This window comes from Taudactylus pleione, unplaced genomic scaffold, assembly GCF_031769625.1.
Source record: "Taudactylus pleione unplaced genomic scaffold, aTauple2 ptg000038l, whole genome shotgun sequence".
NCBI classification, from domain to species: domain Eukaryota; kingdom Metazoa; phylum Chordata; class Amphibia; order Anura; family Myobatrachidae; genus Taudactylus; species Taudactylus pleione.
The window spans coordinates 5,597,882-5,610,536 of record NW_028284440.1 but is presented as its reverse complement, the minus strand read 5'-3'; the positions used below and the strand labels follow the sequence as shown (position 1 = coordinate 5,610,536).

The window sequence follows — 12,655 nt, the reverse complement described above, 5'->3', positions numbered from 1 at the left end:
AGTATTGCTTCTGTCTTGTGGCACCGTGGTCACCGTCCCCCTAAGCTTCAACTCCCTTGGTGAAGCTGACAATTTTTCTAGTGAACTCACCTGTTTGCCCATCCAGCTTTGGGCCTGTACTTGTGAAACTCCTCTCCTTTTCCTACTCTCCCCCTCCCCTAGCTTCACCATGGGCCTCTCTGGGAAAATCTGAGGGGTGTACCTTCAAGACAGGGCATCAGCATTACCTTGTAGTTTTCCAGACATATGTTGAGTCACCGTAGCATTTACCTCTTTGTTGGTATGCATCCATTGAAGAGGTGAATGATCTGTTACCAACAGGAATTCCCTGCCAAACAGGTAGTATCACAGGGACTCGGCGGCCCACTTAATTGTGAGACACTCCTATTTTACTGTTGCATACCTCTTTTCTTGTGGCAACGGGTACAGAATTGGTCTCTCCCCACCTTCTACCTCCTGGGACAATACTACTCCCAACCCTGTTCCAGAGACAAATCAACTTGAAGGATAAACTTTTATTGAAGTCTGGAGTCTGCAGCATGGGAATGGAAACCAAGGCTCCTTTGAAATCTTTCCAAGCTGCTTCAACAGCATCAGACAGGTCTTATCTGGACTTTTTTTTCCTCAAACAGTCGGTTAGTGGAGCTGTTCTGGTCACAAGTTACGAATAAATTTACGATAGTAGCCCACTAACCCCAAAAAGGTTCTCAGCTGCGTTTTCCTCTCTAGTTTGGGCCATGAAGATACAGCCTCCACTTTACTCACCTGAGGCTTTACCTGCCCATGGCCAACTACATACTCAAGGTACGTAGGGCCCGTTTCAGACCCACTCGCTAAGAAGCATTCGTATGCAGCCAGTCGATTGTTTGCAATCTGCGCATGCGTACGCATTGCAATGTGCGTGCACGAACCAGTGCGAGCAATCGGGAGTTACGTACGCTCACTGCGCATAGACTGCCTTGCTGACTGAGTGACAGGAGAAGCCGTTTGTGTGCGGTGACAGGGGCTAGCCACTAGAAACGGGGGAGCGGAGTTGCGAACGCAGGCGTGCCTGAGCGTCTTAACGCCGTTTCAGAGACATGTATAATTAAGAGGCAGCATCATAGTGCACGTCACTTGGTTGTATTTCACACTGAAGCACTCGCAGTGCTTGTGATAGGGTATGGTCAGCCACAAGTGCAGCGTTCGCTTCCGATGGTACTCGATTTACCGATGGTTGCATACACTTCCTGGAGATGACGTGCGCAAGTGTGCGTCTTAAGACAGGCTGGTGGGTGTCTGCATACACAATGCGATCGCACACTAAGACATAGTGGGCGTGCTAATGCCTTGTCGTGTGATCGCTTGCCTTGCCGAAATTTCCATATGCATCTAGCATGTGAATGCATCTAGCAAGCGGGTCTGAATCGAGCCCTTAGCCTCTGTCATACCAATGGCACATTTCTCGAGATTGGCAGTAAACCCATGAACCCGTAAGGAGTTAAGCACATCATCTGCTTTTGAGAGGTGTGACTTCCAGTCTGGACTAAATATCATGATATCATCCAAGTATGCAGCTGCATATTCTTGATGTGGTCTTAACAGCTTATTCATCGCTCTTTGAAAGGTCACAGGGGCACCCAATTTTGGAATAATCCTTCTGCTGTTGAGAACGCTGTTTTAGCCTTAGCTGACTCTGTTAAGGGAATTTGCCAATAACCCATAGTTAGGTCTAAGGTAGTCAGGTATTGGCTTTTGGTCATATTCTCAACTAATTAGTCAACTCTTGGCATGGAATTAGAGTCAAATTTAGAAACATTTTCAACTTTTTAAAATCTTTGCAGAACCTCAAAGACCCTGAGGGTTTAGGCACTAATACAATAGGATTGTTCCACTCAATATTGGACTCTTCTATTACTCCCAATTGGAGCATTTCATCTACTTCTCACTTTACGGCTTCCCATCTAGCTTCAGGGAAGCGATAAGGCCTTTGATTTACAATAACCCCAGGTGGGGTGACAATGTCATGTTTTATGATTTGGGTCCTGCCTGGAATGGGCGAAAACACATCACAATTTCAACCTACCATTTCTATAACTTGCTGTTTTTGGTCAGCATTTAACCTCTCTTCAATAGGTACTATACATTCCTGCATTTTAATAGCAACACCTGATGTTTGCGTAATACTCTCTCACCGTGGTTTCAACAGGTTAATATGGTAAGGTCTGTTCAGCCTTTTGTCTCCCTTCCTGTTGGACCTTATAATTAACCGCCCCTACTTTTTCAATAACCTCATATGGTCCATGCCAATGAGCATACAGTTTGCACTCAGCAGTGGGAACTAGAACCAACACCTTGTCCTCAGGTTTGAAGTACCGAACTACGGCAGTTTTGTCATAGTTGCATTTTTGTCACTGTCGGGCTTGGTCCATATGTTGTTTAACTAAGGGACTTAGTTGTCTTAACCGGCTGTACAGTTGTGACACAAACTGTACCACGTTAGGTTCTTGAACAGGTTGAGGTTCTCACCGTCTTTTAACAGGTGTAGCACTCCCCGGAGTTGCCTCCCATACAGGAGTTTAAGTGGGCTAAAATTGTAGAAGCCTGTGTCACTTCTCGTATTGCAAACATCAAATAGTGTAACAGTAAATTCAAATCTCGATTGTCTTGATTGACGACCCGTCTAACCATTTGTTTGAGAGTCTGGTTGAATCTCTCTACCAGACCATCGGTTTGGGAGTGATAGACCGAAGTTGTTATTCTCTCTACCCCCAACAACTGACACAGGTCATTTTTTTTTTTTTTTTAATTAAGTGCTTTTTTTATTAATTTTCAAAAAAGAAAACAACAACAAATAGACAAACATAAAACAAACTAAAAGGATGTAGAACTAGCATATCATTGATGTGCCATTACAATGAGCAGACAGACTAGCATATAACACTTATATACAACAATTGTCTATATATATATACATACACACATATACATAAACATACATATATATATTCTTTCCCTTCTCGCACACACCAATAAGTGATTGTGTAGCATTATTTCCCCCATTGGTACTATTACATAACAGCACTAAATGAAGAATTGGAGACAGAGAGCCGGTGATGTGCGGTCTGAGCATGAGCAGAATTAAGCCATTTGGCCCATATGTCTTCATATTTAGATTCAGCGTTTCTAGCCAAATAGGTATATTTTTCATGTGCAATTGTGGCAGAGACTAAGGATAACCAATCATAATATTCCGGCCCTGTGGAGGCCATCCAAGAGCGGGCAATGCAAACTTTGGCCAACATGCAAACATTCAGTACATACTGACAAGTGTGTACATCAAGCAAATGGTCTTCTATAATTCCAAGCGTACATACAATAGGAGTAAGAACAGCCCGCAGAACTCCTGTAGAGGAGATTACCCCGAGTATTTTTTCCCAGAATGACATAATCTGAGGACAATGCCAAAAATTGGCTGATGGGCACTACATTTAGGGCAATTTGAATCTGAACGACCACCAAACCTAAACAGACGATCAGGGGTTAAATAAACCCAATGCAATAGGAATAGCTGGATTTGTTGGAAACGAATTGAGGTGGTAGCTAATCGCGGACATCCCAATGCACCCTGCCATGAATCGTCCCGTATTGCACCCAGATTAACCTCCCACTTAGCTCTGAGAGCTGGCAGATAATCATGGTGATGAGCCTGCATTACAAAGGAGTAGGCATGAGAAACAAAACGTTGAGGTCCGCCTATAGACGAGAATTTTTTGACACGGGAATCTTGAATGTTTGGGGGAGCATCGGGGAATTGGGTCGCTAGCGCATGTCTAAGTTGCAAGTATCTAAAGAAATGTGACTGTGGGAGGCCAAATTCAATTTGTAACTGACTAACGGATTTAAGTACACCTGCATTATATAGCTGCCCCAAGGAGACCACTCCCCACCTGCCCCAAATCCCCCTAGTCTGCAACGCCAAAAGTTCAGGCAAAGCTCGAGAGCACCATAATGGAGTAGCCGGATCTAAGCCCTGTGTCTTCAGAAGTTTTGAGACAGAGGACCTCATTCAGAGCTGGTCGCACAGAGCGTGCGGTCGGTCTGAATGAGGGGAGGACGTCTTGAATTTTCAAGACGTCCTCCTTTGCGGTGGTAAGGCTGTGGGTTAACACCCACAGCCTTACAACCGCCTAAGGTGATGGTCGCGATGGTCAAGACCATCGCGACCATTGGGGCTTACGACGAGACCCTAGGGTAGGGTCTCCCTTGTCGTAAGCCCCTGAGAGCTTTCGGCTCTGTCTGAGCCGGAAGCTCTCCACTGACATCACTAGTGATGTCAGTGGGGCCGCACCCAAATGGTAGGCGTTCCCATGGGAAAGCCCCCATTTGGGCTGCCACCCCCCCGGCCCGCCTTCCAAATGGGGCGAGCTGTCAATCAACATCGACAGCTCGCCCCCTTTGGATTGAGATCCGCTACGACCGGCGCTGTCGGTCTTAGCGGATCTCACGCATGCGCACGATGGCGCCAGCGCCGTCATGCGCATGCTCTGTCGGGGGCCATCGACCCGGTCCGAGCGCATCGGCGCTAACGACCGGGTCTGAATGACCCCCAGAGTCCCATATTCTGACAGCTTGGTTAAGTATAGGTAACATAGTGTTAGATATATTACCACTAAGTAGTGCCTGCAAAGGAGTATGACCTGGAGCAACCTGGGAGACCATAACAGCATGCAGGGCCTGAGGGTCAGTGTCATTTATCCAATGCCACAAATGCGCCAGTTGAGATGCAAAATAATACAAGTGGAAGTGGGGAAGTGCCAGACCCCCCTGTGAACGAGGCTTAGTGAGCACATCCAATTTTATGCGAGCTCTGCGATCCGCCCAGACCAGAGAGGAGACCAAACTGTTTATTTGATGGAAAAAATTTTGGGGAAGATAGATCGGAGAGTTATGGAGTACATATAACAGTTTAGGTTGTAGCACCATTTTAATTAAGTTGACACGCCCAGTGAGTGAGAACGGAAGTTTGCTCCATGTCTTTGCCCGAGCCCGTAAATAGTCCACCTGGGGCACCACATTTAAGGTCACATAATCTCGGGGAGCATTAGATATCCAAATACCAAGATATTTAAAGGTATTGACCCACTGCAATGGAAGTGAAACACTCGAACTCACAGGGCATGGTCCTCCAAGGGGCAGAATACAAGATTTATCCCAATTTATTGTAAGTCCCGAGAAACTACCAAACTGAGCAATGAGATCAAGAACATAAGGCATGGAGCTGGAATAGTCAGAAACAAAGAGCAACATATCGTCAGCGTACAATGCCACTTTGTCTGTTCTGGTCCTCAGCTCCAATCCCCTGATACTTTTATGTGCCCGAATGAGACAAGCCAAAGGCTCAATTGCTATAGCAAACAGGGCGGGAGACAAAGGGCATCCCTGTCTTGTTCCACATGATAAAGGAAAAGAAGAGGATATAAAACCATTGATTGACACCCTAGCTGTTGGGGCTGAATATAGGAGCTGAACCCATTTTATAAACCCAGGGCCAATCCCAAAGCAGCGCATGGTCTCCCATAGGAAGGGCCACTCGACAGAATCGAAAGCCTTTGCTACATCGAGTGAGACAACAACTGAGGAGGACCCTTGCCCACGAGAGACCTGCAAATGAGTGAAAAGACGACGTAAATTAATGGATGTGGACTTGCCGGGCATAAACCCCGTCTGGTCTGGGTGGACAACAGATAAAATCACCCTACCTAATCGAATGGCCAATAATTTAGCTAAAATTTTAACATCTGTAGGGAGAAGGGATATGGGTCGGTAAGAGTCAGAAAGCCTCGGATCCTTCCCCGCCTTAGGCAAGACCACAATAAGAGCCTCTGACATAGATTGTGGGAGAGCAGTGCCCTCATACAGCTGGTTAAACAAGTCAAGGAGACGAGGGACATAAAACTGACTATGCTTCTTGTACAGCTCTATCGGAACTCCATCTAACCCGGGTGCCTTACCACCAGGGAATGAGCGCAAAGCCTCATCTACCTCCTCCTGAGTCAGGGGAGAGTCCAAGTAATCCCTCTCCTCCGCCGTCAAAGTGGGCAATAATATCCCTGCGAGATAGGATTGTACATCGTTTAACGTGCAGGTCAGTCTAGAAGTATACAAAGCCACATAAAATTGTACAAAAACTTAAGCAATATCTGGGGTCTGTATCTGGGCCACCCCAGCAGAATCAAGAACTTCAACCACAGCTACATGGAACCCCTCTGCACGTGCCAGATTAGCAAGGTAACCTCACGGCCTGTCAGCCAAGGCATAGTGGGAATGTGCTGCAAACAACAGCCTATACTGAGTCTTAGTAAGTCACTCCACTCCTTCTGCGTGGCAAGCCAGGCAAGTTTGAAAGAGTCCTGCCCATCAGACAGATAAGCTGCTTCCAAAGCCCTGCAGGAGGTTTCCAACTCTTTCATGGTGCTTGTAGGAAGATTTTAATTCAGACACACGTCTAATCAGGGTACACCTTAAGAAGGATTTAAAGGCATCCCAAACTACTGTAGTGAAAGCTGAGCCTTGATTATTAGAGAAGAATTCACCCCAGGTAGCCTCTAGTTCCGACCCCGCTCCCATACGAGTTAACCAAAAGGGGTTGAGCTTCCAAAAGGAATGCCCCCGCATTGACCAATCAGGTCCAACCCAAGTACTAATGGGGAGTGATCTGAAATCCCTCTTGCTTCGTAAACAACTGACTGAAGTTTAGGCAACAGATTGGGGGAGATCAGGGCAAGGTCAATCCTGGAGAACGAATGATAGCCAAGTGAAAAACAGGAATATTGTTTCTCCGTAGGATGTCTCGTCCTCCAAGCATCCACCAAGCCCAGCTCTGCCACAAGGGCCCCGAAACGACCACTACTGGAGGAAGAGGAACCAGAGGCATTGCTCCGCCTATCAAGAACAGGATCCCTCACGTTATTAAAGTCCCCCACACAAATTACAGGTGTATCTGGAAATCTAGCCATAAATTCTGCTGCTTTTTTCATAACCTCAGATGAGTACGGGGGTGGGATATATATAGCCAATAAAAGAATGGGGGCAGCATTTATTCGACATTGTAATAAAACATACCGTCCCCAAATGTCACTTTGCAGGGAAACCAACTCAAAACCAAGTGATCTGCGTATAAGGATTGAAACACCCCTAGATGATGAAGTGTGCGAGGTATGGTAAGCCAAGCCAACCCACGGTTTTTTGAGCGGCATTAACCTACCCCCCAGCAAATGTGTTTCAGTGAGGCATGCAATGTCAGAGCCATATTGTCGGAGCTGCCGGAGGACTAAGGATCTTTTAATTTTATCGTTAAGCCCTCGGACATTCCAAGATACAATTCTCAATGGAGTAGCCATCATCCCAGATTAGTACCAGATACTAGCAACAATTGACAGCGAATAACCTGCAAAATAGCATTAGAGTGTGCGAGACAAACAAATAGACAAATTAAATATACAATGGTATATGCATAGAAGAAAGCAAAAAATAATTGCGATACAAAAAAAATTGACATGACATCTCTATAGGAACATCCATTGAAAAACACAAAAAAAACGAAAGAAAAACCCCAACCCTTATTCCCTCCCCGTATACCTAACCCCAACTTTGGCATACCTAAATCCCTAACTATAATTCCTAACTACTATCCCGATACAGCAACCCCCCTACAGAGTACGGAGCAAAGAATTTAGATGACCCCTAGACATGAGGGAGCTCTCCAGCCAATAATGCCCTCGGTGCCCCTGCAAAAAAAAACATACAATAGCAGGGGGAAGGTGCATAAACCCAAACATAGTACATACAGTAGAAAGGTGACATAGACTTATATAGCGCAATCAGAGTACAATGCAATAAACCGACAGATAAAAAATAGTCGTTATTTGCAATCAGTAATGATATGAATATCAATATAGTGATCTCGTAATGCTATCAGTCTTATGGTCAACAACTAAAAAATAACTTGAAGATCACATCAAGCCATAAGCGCCCAGCCTATATGAGAACAACAGTCAGTAACAAGAAATTAAGTATAGTTACGTGAGTTCAAGGCAAATTATGATCCAGCTGACTTAATCTTCAGCCACCTGTCTGCGACTGGGCCTGTAACGATCTAGCCATAGAGCAGCTTCTTTTGGAGACATAAAGAACTTTGGCCCTGATTCAGAGCCGGACGCTCTGACCAGAGCGCTCGCTCTGAATCAAGGCCCACCTCCATAAATATGGAGCGTCCTCCTGGACGCTCGTATAGTTGTGGGTCACCACCCACAGCATATACGAGCGTGCAGGGTGATGGTCGCGATGGTCTTGACCATCGCCACTGCGAGCAGAAGCCTGCGGTTGAGTTTCTCAACCGCAAGGCCAGGAGTGATTTTGGCTCTATCAGAGCCAAAATCACTCCCACTGACATCACTAGTGATGTCAGTGGGGCCGGCTTCTGACAGTAGGCGTTCCCTTGGGAACGCCTCCGTCTGGGAGGCACGCCCCCAGCACGCCCACCAAGGGGGCGTGCTGTCAATCAACATCGACAGCACGCCCCCTTTGATCAGACACTCCGAGCGAAGGAAAGTCCTTTGCTCGGCGCGTCTCGCGCATGCGCACGATGGAGCTCCCTCCATCGTGCGCATGCGCAGTGCAGACCATCGACCCACTTGCCAGCGGACAGCCGCTCGCGAGTGGGTCTGAATCAGGCCCTTTGTTTCCCCGTCAGCAATGATTCTTAGCTTGGATGGGAATAACATTGCATATGGGAGATTCAGTTCACGCAGGCATCTCTTAATTGGCATAAATTGAGCTCTCTCCTTTTGCACATCAATAGAAAAATCGGGGAATACCGAGACACGCCAGCCATTCCTTTCCATAGGACCTTTGACACGAACTAGTCTGAGTACTGAGTCCCGATCTTGGTAGTGTAAGAATTTGGCTATAAACGTGCGAGCAGGTGCTCCAGGTGGCGGTGCCCTAGTAGGGACGCGATGAGCCCGTTCCACCGCAAAGTGAGAAGTCAAAGCATCGCGACCAAAAACTTCCAGGAGCCATTTATCTAGGAATTCTTCAGGAGTATTTCCCTCCTCCTTTTCCGGCAATCCTACGAAGCGAACATTGTTGCGACGTAATCGCCCTTCCATATCTGACAATTTACGTTGCACGGCCAACATTTGAGAATCCAAGGTATTAACTCGTACTTTAAGCGGGGAGAACGAATCTTCCAAGGTGGAAATGCGTGTCTCAGTCTCTCCAACCCTCTCACGAACACGCTGTAAATCTTGATGAATAACAGTCAGATCAGACTGTACAGAGCCAATCTGATCCGCTAAGCGCTTCTCACTGGTAGTTACAGCATCCAACACCTGCTGTAAGGTGATCTCCTGGGCCTGCGCAGCAGGAGGAGCTGTATTTAAAGCGGGTGATTGATCGGGTGTTTCCACAGGATTTTCCTTCCGTGGAGTATTAGACACAGGGTTACGAGAGAAGTGCTCCAGTTTAGCAGCAGCTGATGTATGGTTTGTTTTCCCCATAGCTGAAGGACAACACAGACTAGGGATATAGAGAGCTACTGCAGGCAGGCAGTCAATGGGTTAACTGAGGAAGAAAATGGCTGCTACCAGGCACACAGGATAAAGCTTCACAGCCCCAGAGATAACAGCACTGAGTAGCCCCAGAACAGCACTATGACCAGCGCTGTACAGCAAGGGGAGGGTTAAACAGCACCGCTGCTTAGGAGGTCCGAGGAAGATGAAGATGAGGGGGTGATCGGGCACTCACTTGTAGTTGCCACTATATACACAGTGAGCTCCAGCAGGCTACAGGGTCTCCCCGCGGCAGATGAGGCCAGCAACAGTCCCAGGATGCACCTGGCAATGTAAGGGCAGGAGGAGGAGGCACATGCCCCGCAAATATCCACGGCGGCTGCAGGATCCGTCAGCAGCACACGCGGCAAGCACCAACTCCAGGGAGCTCAGCGGCAGGACAGAAAGCCGCAGCAGGAGATGGGACCACGTGCAGAGGCAGGAGGACACAGCACACGGAACCGCGCGGACGGACAGGAGAAGACGGGAAGCGGCTCAAACTATTTCCCCAGAGGCTGCACACCTTTCCCCACACGGTAAGTATAGTGGGCACCGCTGGGCAGAGGTCAGGATGTTGGCAGCGGATATTGCGGCTGGAGAAGTCAGCTAAGTGCTAGCTACTCCATGTCCATCTTGGCCACGCCCCCGTCCGTTTCTCCTCTTTAGATGGAGCAAACTGACACAGGTCATTAATTTAGAACCTCCTTAGGTATGCCCACATGGGTATAAAGCAGTGGTCGGGGAACAGGGGTAAATTACCCCACATGGAGTAAAACTGAAATTCCTGGGGGTAATGGATGCAAGGCTGGAGGTGCACGTGAACCGAGTGCGCTGCTGCACCCGATGCCAGTGACCTCCAGCACGGCGCCGCAGGGAGGCTCTAAGCCGGACGCCCGCTGAGATAGTATTACCAGCGGGCGCCCGGCTCCTTCCCTGCAGCGCCGCATTACCCAGAGGCTAGAGTTCTCTTCAGAACTCCAGCTTCCGGCTCTCCCCATGCGCACTATGGGAGAGACGTCATGACGTCTCTCCCATAGTTCCGAGGAGCAGCCGGGCGGACAGGACGGCGGTGGATGCAAGAGTGGGGATTAAGGTAAGTGTTTTTTTTGTACAAGCGGCACTACAGGGGCATAACTATGGGGGCAATGCTACAGCGCATAACTATGGGGCACTGCTACAGGGGCATAACTATGGGGGCACTGCTACAGGGGCATAACTATGAGGGCACTACTACAGGGGCATAACAATGGGGGCACTACTACAGGCGCATAACTATGGGGGTACTGCTACAGGGGCATAACTATAGGGGCACTGCTACAGTGGCATAACTATAGGGGCACTGCTACAGGGGCATAACTATGGGGGCACTGCTACAGGGGCATAACTATGGGGGCACTACTACAGGGGCACTGCTATAGGAATTCCTTCCTTTCAAATCAAGGTGGGTAACATCAGCGTATCTAAATATATTTTGGGGTAAAAGGTAAAAAAGTTCCCTGACCCCTGGTATAAAGCATTACCAGCTCTCGAGCAATGGTACTAGATTTAATGTTTCTTAGAGGTATTGCTTTGGGATATCTAGTAGCATAATCCAATATTACCAGTATGTATTGGTGACCCCGAGCTGATTTCTCAATTGGACCAATCAAATCCATTCCAATCCATTCAAATGGAACAGAAATGACCGGCAGGGGTACCAAGGGAGCTCTAAGCTGGGGTCTGGGAGCTGTCCTTTGACAGACGGGACATTCCTGACAATAGCTCTTTACAGCAGAATGTATACCAGGCCAAAAGAATCTATATTGTATTCGCTGGAGGGTTTTCTCCTCCCCTAAATGACTTCCCCAGAGCGGCATGTGACCAGCCTTAAGTACCAATGGTACATGCACTTGGGGAACTAACAACTGTTCCACCTTTTTGCCTTATACATAGGCTACACAATACAATAAATAATTCTTCAATATAAAATATGGTGTGCATTCTGGAGACAAGGCATATCCTATCTTGCCATTTATTTCTACAACACCTTGAAAAGCATGCACTAAATTACTATCATTTAATTGATTGCTTGCAAAGTCCCACAAAGACACGTCCTTGTCAACAGGTGACCAGTCATATTCCGGACTGCTGTCCTCTGGTCGTTGGGTGACCATTACTGGTTTCGCCATCTTCCTGGTCAAGGAGCGATACGTCATGTCAGCCATGTTTCCATCTCCAGAACGGTTCTCAGTCTTTTTACCTCTTGGCCTTGAATACGCTGGGAGAGACTGAGGTCTACAGACGGATCACACTGACAGTTAGTGGCTGGTGGGTCTTCATTGGCCTGGCTGGCCAACATCTCTTTTAGAAAGGGAAAATCCTGTCCCAATGTCAGGGGGTATGGAGATTTTGGGCCCATTGAGGCCACAATGTGTATGACTCGTCTAAAAACTATCAGCAGAAATTGTACTCAGGAGTACTCTTCCGTGGCCCCATGCAAACAAAGCACCCTTACAGGTTGTAATACTTGATCCACTTCTTCCGGAACTAGCCCTTTTGATATGATGGAAAGTCCACTCCCGGTATCCACAAGGGCCCAGACTTCTCGACCCTCAAATTGCACTGACACTCAGAATAGGGTCGACTCTTTGGGGGAGAAAAACCTGGTGTACATACTGATAGATGGTCTACCCACTTTGCCTGTCGTGCACTCCATCAGTTCGAACTGCTTTGGGCAATCACGACGAATATGCCCTGCTCCTCACATTCATAACAGACTACCACAGGGTTCCTTGTGATAGCTTCCGTTAGACGTGGCTTGGGTACAGGTCGTGGGTCCCTTTCAGGCACATTTGTCATTTTGTTTGAGGTACCACTCGATAACTGTAGCCAATTCCTGAAAGGTCTGGGGGTCAGCCGCAAAGCCCGCCTCTGTGCTCCTTGATCCAAACCCTGTATACAGTGATCTATGGCTACTATTTCCACCAATCGACTCACTGTATTTACCTCTGGCTTGAACCATGCCTTACTCTGGCCAATTTGGCTAGCTATATTCGGGGTGCTTCTGCAGGGGAAAATTACCT

The 12,655-nt window shown here is 47.6% G+C and overlaps 1 protein-coding gene across 1 annotated transcript in view; it reads right to left on the bottom strand.

Moving 5' to 3' along the window:
• The window catches only part of TPH2 (tryptophan hydroxylase 2), a 420,033-nt gene that overhangs the window by 266,985 nt on the left and 140,393 nt on the right, over positions 1 to 12,655 (bottom strand). The gene's annotated exons all lie outside the window — the stretch shown is intronic.